Source organism: Balaenoptera physalus (genome assembly GCF_965194825.1).
Source record: "Balaenoptera physalus genome assembly, chromosome: 12".
Lineage (NCBI taxonomy): Eukaryota > Metazoa > Chordata > Mammalia > Artiodactyla > Balaenopteridae > Balaenoptera > Balaenoptera physalus.
In genome coordinates, this window is record NC_138897.1 from 44,120,930 (window position 1) to 44,131,765 (window position 10,836).

At 38.9% G+C, this 10,836-nt stretch overlaps 1 long non-coding RNA gene across 1 annotated transcript in view; it reads right to left on the reverse strand.

Annotated features, from left to right (window-relative positions):
• LOC309639220 overlaps window positions 1-10,836 on the reverse strand; it is a 393,647-nt gene that overhangs the window by 276,628 nt on the left and 106,183 nt on the right. The window lies entirely within an intron of this gene.

Consider the following 10,836-nt stretch of genomic DNA (forward strand, 5'->3'; position numbering starts at 1 on the left):
ATTCTGTATGCTAACTACATTCATCCATAATCTCGGGCTCTTTTTCAGTCAAGAGAGAAGGGAATTGCTATTGTCTTCTATGAAACTCATTTTCCACATTTACTGAATCTTTTTAGACACTTGGAAGACAGGTGTTCCCGATTTTAACATGCTACCATCAAACGGTGATTAAAACCTATGAAAGAAGGTAAAAGAAGAAATAGGTCAACCTCACAATTTTAAATAAGACCAAAGTGACTCTCTGCTAAACTGAGCTAGTGAAATGGTAATCTAAGTACTCCGTCCATCTTTCTTGCCCCCCCCAATTTCAATGGTTTATAAATGTGATGGTGCTTAAAGATCAAAGAGACTAGTGCAGAGGAAAAAGCCCTGGGTTAACATGTAGGGATATTAAGGTCTCGTTCTAATTCCATAGTGAAGGCTCTCTGAGACCCGTGAAAATAAGTAACTACTCTCTTGTCTTCAGTTTCTTCATCTGTAATTTCTGGGGTGCCTTCATGTCTATCATTCTCTGAGTTCATGGGTCATGGTCAATATCAACAGATAACAAAGCCAAAGTTCCTGACTCCATGTTCATCCCCTCTTCTAAATCTCTGCTTAATCAAACATGGCCTTCTATTCTAACTGCTAACTTATTTAAGGAATTGATTCCTGACATTCGATAGGCATTAGAATTTAGGCCTGGAAATCTAATATGGCCTCACCATGATCCAGCAGGTCTTCTGAAGTCCAGACATCGGGCAATGCTGAAGAAAAGGAGAAGAAAATGAGTCCTGTGACTCAACATGCCAATACCTCCATTTAACGAGGGGTTGAGGCTGACTTTGCTATTGCCAAGGAGGAATTGGCACCATTGGTACCAACCAACTTGTGTTGTTCATGTGGTCCAAGAAACCTGCTCAGGGAAAGTTGCCCACCTCTCCAACACAGTCCAAATACTGAGTTTGGTAAGAAGCAGGTCTCTACAAAGACCCTACTCTTTTGACCAAACACTTTCTTCCTTTCCTCCCTCGTAGATATCCTTGGCTACCTCCAGGTCAATCATATCACAGTTCTACTTACACCTGCCATAATCCCAGGTTAGCATTTCTGTCATGAAAAATGAAGTATTACCTCTTCATGGGCTTTCCTCACTTCTATGAATTTATATCTGATATATCCTTGATGACTTTGCTCCAACAAAACTTTGATAAACTATTTCATTCTTCATGTTCTACAATGTAGCCCAAAATGTAGATTTTCTTATGTATCTTCAGAATATAATCACTCTCTCTCTCTCCTTTCTTCCTTCCTCTCTTCCTTCTTCCCTTCCTCCCTTCCTCCTTCTTCCTTCCCTCCATTCTTTCCTCTTTCCCTTCCTTCCTTCCTTTGTTCCTTCTTCTATTTCTTTTCTTCAATGCTAGGCCAACCCCCAATACCCTGAAATCTAATAAGGGACTATTGTAGGCCTGGAAATATGTGTTTTCTAAAGCTCCCTCAGTGATCCTGAGGACCAAGGCCATATGAGAAGCACTAGCCTAGAACACATGTGAGAACCTAGGAAGACACTAACATAGCCCCAATGGCCAAAATAAATTTATCAAAATGTTTAGTTATAATGTACCTTCTTATGGAAATGTGTTTTTTTCCTCATTTACAGTTTGTGTACTCTTCATTTAAGCATATTATAAATAAGCATATTATAAATATGTAGCATTTTCCCATTTTCCACAGCAAATTTAAAACCACAGTGAAAAGCATATACAAGATTTGACCAAAGAGAGTTATGCCATTACACAAAGAAGTGGTAATTGATGACTCCCTCCAAAGGAGATACAAGGCAAAAATAAGAGCTTTAGGAAGGAGGTGCTTTGTCCTCCACAGGCCTCTGCCACGCTTTTCCTAGTCCTGCTGATAAAAGAGACTTAAGAGTTTGTTTTTGTTTTCTTCCATTTCCTGGTTCTAGACTTCTAGTTAAGTAATAAGCATTTTGTTTCCCCCGGCTCAGTTTCCTTCCTCTATGGAGATTTAGATTCAGGAAAAAGAAAAAGAATATCCTACTTAGGCCACAAATCTAAATTTCTATCAGAAACTGATCTCTATCAGACCTGGCCATACAGCTGTTAAAACCTGGTACTCTGATGGCCACTGCTGTCTTTACACTTAGTAACTTTAGTCACCACATGGGTGGAGGAAGGGGTTACTAGAGGTAATTTGCTGGGGCAGATTTCTGGTTATTATACCATCTAATGCCATTAAACCTTTGTAGTGGCCATATTCAAATATGGCTGCCAAAACTCCTCCATTTCCTGTGAAGCATGTCATTTCTCACACCAAAAAGTGGAGACTATATTCTTTCTCCTTAAACTTGTGAGGGCGTTAGGAATTTCTTTGACTAACAGAATGTGACAGAAGTGTTGTTCTGAAACTCTTGAGCTCAGTGAGCTTAAGAGGATAGGCAGCTTCTCCTTCCTCACATTTAAGCCTTGCAACCATGCTATAAAGAAGTACAAGATGATAGGCCATCTTGGACTTCCCAGCCACAGCCAAGCTCTCAGCTAAAAGAAGCTGCATGAGTGATCCCAGTCAGTATTACATGATGCTAAATAATTGCCCAGTTGAGCTCTGTTTGAATGCCTGACACACAGAATTAGGAAAAATAATAAATTGTATTTTTAAGTTTGGGGGTGGTTCATTATATAGCAATAGATAACTAGAACACTCTTCCTTACTCCCAACTAAAAGCTCATAGAATACAGCAGTTTAGATCCTGCTTAGGACAGGAAAAACAGTGAGACCCTGTCTGTGTTACAGCAGAGTGAACTAATTGATATTAATAATAATGATCTTAAGCCACTGATGACTTAAATGTTGCTTAAGGAAATAGAAATATCTACTTAAGCTTGCATGGTATATTTTAGAAATAATTCCACTTAAATGTGTTAAAATTTTGAAGATTAATACAACAACTTTAAGGATATGTATCAGGAACCTGGAACATTAGTTTAAGTGGGAAGCTTCATTCCTGAGGAAGTTAAAAATTATTTGTTGTTAGACAGAAGAATTACTCTTGCCTTGAGATCAAAAAACCTGAAAAAGCAGATGAGTGCAGGGCGTGCAAAGATAACTAAACTTCATGTGAAAGAGATCTCAAGAGTAAGGTTTGGAAGGTTAGATGTTGAGCCCTAGAAAAACTCCCCCCTAACAGTCTACTGTATGTTCTGACCTTGCCACTGAACAATGTTTTTAGAGTGGATTACCTGAAAGAGGAGGTCTGGATCCCAACCTCACCACCACCATTTATCTCCTGTAGGGTTTTGGCTGAATTCCTTAACCTCTCCTGAACCCTAGTTAAAGAAAAAATGTGAATCCCACTGATTCTCCTTGTCGGCACCCTCTAGAGATTTCTGTTTGAGTGAAGAACATCACCTTCTCCTTTTGGCACTGGAACTGCTGAGCCAGGATAACTTCTTGGGAGTGGTGAATTCATCCATGCTTGCAGGGCTGGCTGAGATCTTCTGATATATTAGTGTCCTAGGCCTGCTGTAATAAACTACCACAAACTGGGTGGTTTAAACAACAAAAATTTATTCTCTCTCAGTTGTGGAGGCCAGAATTATGAAATCAAGATGTCGCAGGCTTGGTCTTTTCTGAGGACTGGGAGGGAGAATCTGGTCCATGTTTCTCCTCTAGCTTCTGAAGGTTTATTGTCAATCTTCTTCAACATTCCTTGGCTTTTAGTTGTATCACCCTGAATTCTTTCATCTTCACATGACCTTCTTGTGTGCAAGTTTCTGTGTCCAAATTCCCCATTTTTATAAAGATACCAGTTATATTTGCTTAGGGCTCACCCTAAGAACCTCATTTTTAACTTGATTACTTCTGTTAAAACCGTATCTCCAAATAGGTCACACCTAAGGCAACAGGAGTCAGGACTTCAACATATATACATATACACAATTCAACCCATAACATTGGGTCAGTTAGGATATGCTATTCCAGCCTGTAAAAGCTCAGAGTCTGAGCAGTGTGATGCTTGAGCATACTTGGAAACAGTAAGCCCCACATATGCCTGTCCTGGTGTTTCCCAGAGATTGTCTAAGGCTTCTTATGCCATCAACCTGCAACATCTAGACAAAGAGTCCCAGCAGTTATGCTGACAGCCCTTGCCATCCTGAGCTTCTGCTGTGCCTCACTCCACCTGATGCCTCAAATCTTCCACAACCCTAATCCCATCACTCCCTCAACATGCATCTCCTGCGTGCTGACTCCCCTGGCTCACTGCCCTAATCCTCTTCAAGATTTTTTCCACCTGGGTATTTTTCAATACCCAGAACACTGAACTTAAAGGGGTCTTTTATTTTTTTAAGTTTTTCTTTCCTAAGCAGGAGAAGACACCATATTTCAATGACAAATATGTCTATCCCTTGCTTAGGAATTTTAAAGGGAAAAAAAAAAACAATTCTCACAAAGCAGACAGGAATAGCCACTTAATGATTCAGTGGTTGTCTTGGTGCACATGCCTCCCTCTCAGTTAATTCTTTTACACTAACAACTGCTCTGGGCACCATAAATTATATACCTGTTTTGACTAAGAGGAGTTGCGTGACAAGTGGTAGGGGTTATCAAAATCGAGTCAACATTACAAGGGCTGTCAGTGTGATAGACAGAAAGGCAAGGTGTAATCCTAATGTCTCTCTGATGAAATATATACAGAGGCTTAACCTAATCCCTGAAGGAATGACAGGGAAAATAAGGTGAAAGAACAATTAGCCTCTTTCCATATAATCCTGAACTTATTGGTTGGCTGCTTTCATTTCTTCCATTGCGTGACTCACCAAGTAGGAGCCAGGAAGTGACAGAAACCAGTGCTTTCTCAGCAGAGCCATCAGATACTTTCTGGTGGACAATCTACCTGCCTTTCACTGGATTTTTAAAAATATGTCATATCTACCCACACCCTTTCTTTTCTTTTAGAGAGTTGAAAAATCAGCACATTTGTCTCCATTTTTTTCTAAGTGGGAGAAAGTAGTTATTTGAAGAGAAGCATTATTTCTTTCTAATGTCATCCATAAGTTACTGAGTGCCCCCTTTGTGTTAACCCCTTGTTATGTATTGTGGAAAATATGAGGGAAAGAAAGTAATATTCTTTGGCTTCTCAGGGTTCAGAGTCTAGTGTAGGGGAGAAAATAGATAAAACTCTACTTTAGTAAAAGAAAGTCTAAATATTGCTGCTATTTTTCATATGTGATCAAATTACCTCTTCCCTTTTAATAGTAATGTTTTTGGAGTTTATTCAGCTCTAGGTATGGATGTGTACTAGGCATTCATCTCTCTGGAGTCTTTCATTTAGCATCCTTTGTAAACAATGGGATATAGTTAAAAGTATACTGGTCAGGGTTCATAATAGCATCTGCAGTACTATTTAAGGGCTGAGACCGGGAATAAGAAAGTATATGGCTTGAGTCATACTGTTATGTTGCAGTGAGATTATGCGCCCACAACGGGAAGTTGGCTAAAAGTCAATGATACTGAAGATGGTAAAAGATTATGACCAGGTTGAGAGAGTCACTTGGTAGTTTTTAGAAAAAAATGTTTCCTTTCTGCAATGGCAGTGATGTTCACAGTGCTCAAATGTACTAGCGACTCTTCCTAACCAACTTCTCCATATAACTCTCCTATCTTTGCTCACATATGCCATCTCCCCGAACCAACTTCAATTAAATTTAACTTAATAAAGATTGATAGTAATTATTATTACTGTAAAAACGAATCTTTTATTTTCCCATAGTGATTTTATTTATTTTTTCTAAACCAGTTTCACACACATTAACTAATTTAATCTTTACCATTTGCATGTGCCCAGCCAGGTGTGAGGCACTGTGAGAATGCAAGAAACAAAGCTTTGCACACCTCCTGATTTGTTGGGGAGCTCCCTCCCATTGCTTTCCCAAGTCATTGTGATCAAACTCATCAGGCCTGAAGCCATCTGACACAGTCACCAGAGAGGAGATCTGGCTTCTTTCTGGGAGGAGAACATGGAAATCTGTTGCTCTGTCCAGCCTGACCCTATTGTCATCACTCCATCACAGTCAACAATTGACCCAGTTCCCAGGCTGCTCCCAGCCTCTGGGATTATGGAGCTGATATTCCTCCTTTCTAGATGATCTCCATCTTTTTGTTTCCAATTCTCACCTCATCCTGGTCTGCTATCTGCACTTTCCCAGAATGTCTCCAGATTCCTTTGCATTGTCTTTTGGCTCTCAGCTGGGTTTGCAACTCCTCCCAATTTAGCAACATCTGAAAATTTAATTAGCAGGAGGTTGTCTCCCTCTTCCACATAATTAATGAAGATGTTAAAATGAAACTGGATTAAGAATTTATTACACTATAATTTGCAAATCATTGCCACAGTTACTAGATAAGCTCTAACAAGGCAGGAGGGAGCAACTTGATAGAGCCAAGGGTATCTAAGCCATTGTGGTCTTTAACTCAAAGCCAAAGGCAGTATGGTACAAGGGGAAGAGTTTAGGTTGAGTGTCAAGAACCAGGATACTCACTGGGAATCTGGTGCTAACTGGGAGAAACTGCCACATTGTATTCCATCCCTAACCCCCAAGGTACAGGCAGAAGGACAAGAGAATTTCTGCTCAAATGACCAAGGAGTCAAGGAGACTCTCATGTGAAGATGGAATCCAGGCAGTGATCCATTCAAAAGGGAGAAAATGAGGAATGGAGATGGAAACATGAATATTATAATACTAGTAAGAACAAGCCTTTCTTAAAGAGTGAACCAATAGTATTAGGTCAAATAATAAGACCCCAGGAAGTGCCTACTCCTAAATACCTATTCTTGGCTAACGAAAACAATCAACTCTAGACAAAAATTGTCAGTCATAAAAGAAGGAGAGTTTCTAACATTTAAAAGTAATAGACAGTGAGAAAAATTCTATACCTAATTTTATCTCAGACCAGTCGCAACAAATCCCATCTTTGTTTTTACCTTATGCTGTCCTTCGTCTCCTTCAGCTTGGCTCTTCTTGGGCTACTCAATCCCATGTCTTTCCAGCAGTAACCAAGCAAGGCTCCTCATCTGCTCCAGCATTCAGGTCAATTCCACACATGGTCCCTGTGATGTTCCTGGTCCAGGCAGCTCTGTCTTCCATCTTGGACCTGCCATCTCCTCTCTGCTGGCCATGCCCACGCAGCAGAGAGCAAAGCTAGGAACAAAATTAAGTGCATTTATGAAGGACAGGCACAAAATAGATTTTTGAAGGAGTTATTAGTGTATTTAGAACAATCTTAGCTTCACAGAGCAAATATTAAAGAGTTACTGCTATGGTATGAATGTTTGTGTCCCTTCAAAATTCATATGTTGGAAACCTAACCCCCAAGGTGATGGTATTAGGAGGTGATTAGAGGGCTGGCAGAACTACCATCTGAGGATCCAAGGAAAAGTCTTCCACCCAGAAGAGAGCTCTCACCCAACCATGCTGGCACCCTTATCTTGGACTTCCAGCCTCCAGAACTGTGAAAAATAAGTTTCTGTTGTTTATAAGTTACCCAGTCTCTGGTTTTGTTATGGCAGCCCAAACAGACTAGTAGGTAGTCATTCTTGTGGACTTTTTTTAGAAACTAAATATTAAAGAATATAATTCATGAGTCTGGTTTTATTCCAAAGTCCTTTTGTTATGTCCAACATATAGTGATGTAAATTAGAATTGGCAACTCATGCAAGATTTGAATGCTTTGTTGGCCCAATATTGCAAATTTCAGATGAAGTTTGGTATCAGATACATTAATTTCTATGTTTGAGCCTTTTATAGTTCTTTACATCAATGTATTGGAAAGGCAAAGCCTATTTTGTTAAAAAAAAAAAATGAAAGAAAGAAAGACAATAAAATACAAAGTAGTGACTCACTCAAGGGAATACCTTGAAACTGGTATAATTTATAAAACAAAATACCCTTAATATGACAGCAGTCAATTTAGCCTGACATAAAAGAGGGTCTGTGTTTTCTTTCATTTATATTTTTATGATATGTAATGTCTTTATAATTTCATCACTCCACATCAAAGCCGCCAACTGCTGAGTGCCTAAATAAGTAGCATGTGAAGAAAATGAATGAATTGCTAAATGTCCCATTACGTCCACAGAGAATATCCTTCTATTTGGAGTCAGGAATCTTAAATTGAGATGACAAATGAATGGTTTTCACTCCAGTGGAGGGAGAGTTTTGGCAACTTTATTACATTCAGCATTTGAACAGAATAAGGGGGGAATAGAGAGAGAAATGAAGTTTTAAAAAATAATAAGTATTATTGGTATCTGAGCTCTGGCTCTAAATGTCAGTTCCTCTGTGAGACAGAGTGATGGGGACAGTAGGGGGCATAGCACATGCATAAAACTCCAGGGAGATGGAGAGGAGAGCCTGTCACTGGTGTGATTTCTCTAGCACAAAGAAGCTATTTGGAGAATCTTAACAAGTTCCAACGTGTTTGGCCCAACACATTAGAACTGACATCAAAAATTGAAAAGCAAAGAATGTGTGGAGCTGGTTAAAGGAAATCACAATAATCAGCAGCTCTATAGGGCACTTAACCTAAGACACCCAGGGAGGCCCAAGGCAAAGGATAAGAAATAGCAGGAGGCTGGTGACTGCAGCATCACCCAGGAGTTCATTGACTTTAAAAATCTACCCAACATTGCAGAGGAAAATAGGATGAGCACTATAGAGAATACTGTACAACTACTGATCTGTGTGTACTGTCTGCACACTAGTTGAAAAGGAATCCTTTAGTAAAAGTCCACTTTCACAGGCCCTCATTCATTCATTCTTAAATTCTCGATATTTAAAACTTGTTTTTCATGTTCCAGATCTCATCCCATCTGTCTCATCTCCCTTTCTCTCACCATCTGCAAACTCCCATATAGACTTGCACTCAGCATGGCGCTTTGTGCCACACTTGATGATGGAGGAGGAATGGGCACACTAGAGCCGTAGTGGCCTCCGAATCAGGAAGCAGGGTGTCCACAGGGGAAGGCATTTAACTTACTGGTCTTTAATTAAACAACTGACTAAGAGCACACAACCAAAATATGCCAGATGTACTTTACTTTGAGCGTTGTAATCCCAGTACAGGTGATCAATTAGCCATCAAGTTAATTATTTACTCCCTTAATGAGGTTGACTTGAAAATTTTTGACTATGGGGGAATATATGTGTGATGTACATGCAGTCAGAGCATGATGAGAAGATGGTTGACTTCCTCTCTGTACCTGTTAGGTTCTATATTTTAGACAAAATAGTTCATAGCCAGATGGGGAAAATAAAACCTAAGAAATTCTAAGGTTCATCTTCTATGTAAATAGAGAGTAGTATTTTACTCCGTTAACTGGGAAAATATTCACTGCATGTGACAAATATGGTTTTAAACTTGTAACGTAATGTAAATCAGAACATAAACTTTGGAACTTGAAAACTCTTCTTTTAAGACAAAATAATAAACAGACTGTTCCTCTCTGGCCTCAGTTTTCTAACTATAGGAACAAATGGGTTGGATTACATAATTTCTAAATTCCCATACAGTCTAATATTGTGTGGTCTTTAACAATACAAATAGTAATGCCACAACTACATAATAATGTCACATTGGCAGCAACAATCTTATCAAGAGCCATTTGCTAAACACTTTCAAAGCACCAGACAATATGCTAAGTGGCTTATGGACTTTACCCCATTTAATCCTTGCAATAACTTTATGAAGGAAGAATGAGTAGTCCCATTTTTATAGATGAAGACAAAAAAAGTTTCCCAGTATTATAATTTTGGGATGCCAGAATTGGACTTCTAACTTACATTGAACCCCAAATCCTGTGTTCTTAATTTAAAAACATGTTATCTGGCATTTTAAGTTTCCTTATCATGGTGGGAGGAGAAGATAGGCTACAACAGACTGAGAAGTAGAAATGTTTTCACTATGTATTTACAATATTATTGAAGAGAAAAGACTCACATGGGGAGGAAATAACTGTACAGTTTGGTATGTGTGTAAGTGCCAGGCTGAACAGATCAGTCAATAAGAACTACAGAATTTAAAGAAGGGACAATCATTATTAGTTAGATACTAACAAGAAGCCTAGTTGAAAAGGTCTTTGTGTCATTAGGCTTTCAAAGGAGAGGCTACAAGGCAGACAGAAAGACTGGGAAAGATATTTCTGGTGGGGAAAAGCGCATTAACAAAAGCAAACACTGGAAGTATTGTAGCATGAATGAGACACAACAAAGAAACAAGTTGACTTTATCCAGTTTAGAGGAAACTCACAAAGCTGATATTTTGCAAAAAATAAAAATAAAAAATAAGTTAGTATATATTTTTTGAAATGGAGAAGAATTCAGAGACAACAAATTCATTGTGAGTTATGATTAATTCATTTACTTTTGCAAAATGTGATCAGCACTTCTGGACCTACAATATTATGTTGGATTGGTCCTTTCAAAGGTATAATTGACAGACCACATGCACTAGGATCAACCAGGGCCTCTTGTTAAAAATGCAGATTGACTGGTTCTCACTACAGACCCACTGAATCAGAATCTTTGCAAAATGAGCCCAGGAATTTGGATGTCCAAATGCTTTTCAAAATATTAAGATACTTCACTGAGGTATAACTTTCATAAAATAAAATGCACAGATCTTAAGTATTTATTTTGATAAATTTTGACAAAAATATGCACCCATGTAGCCTTTGTACCAGTCAAGAATACACCACATTTCTAGCACCCTAGAAAGTTACTTGTGCCCCTTTGCAATCAATCCCTCACTGCTCCAGGTAACCACTGATCTGATTTCCAA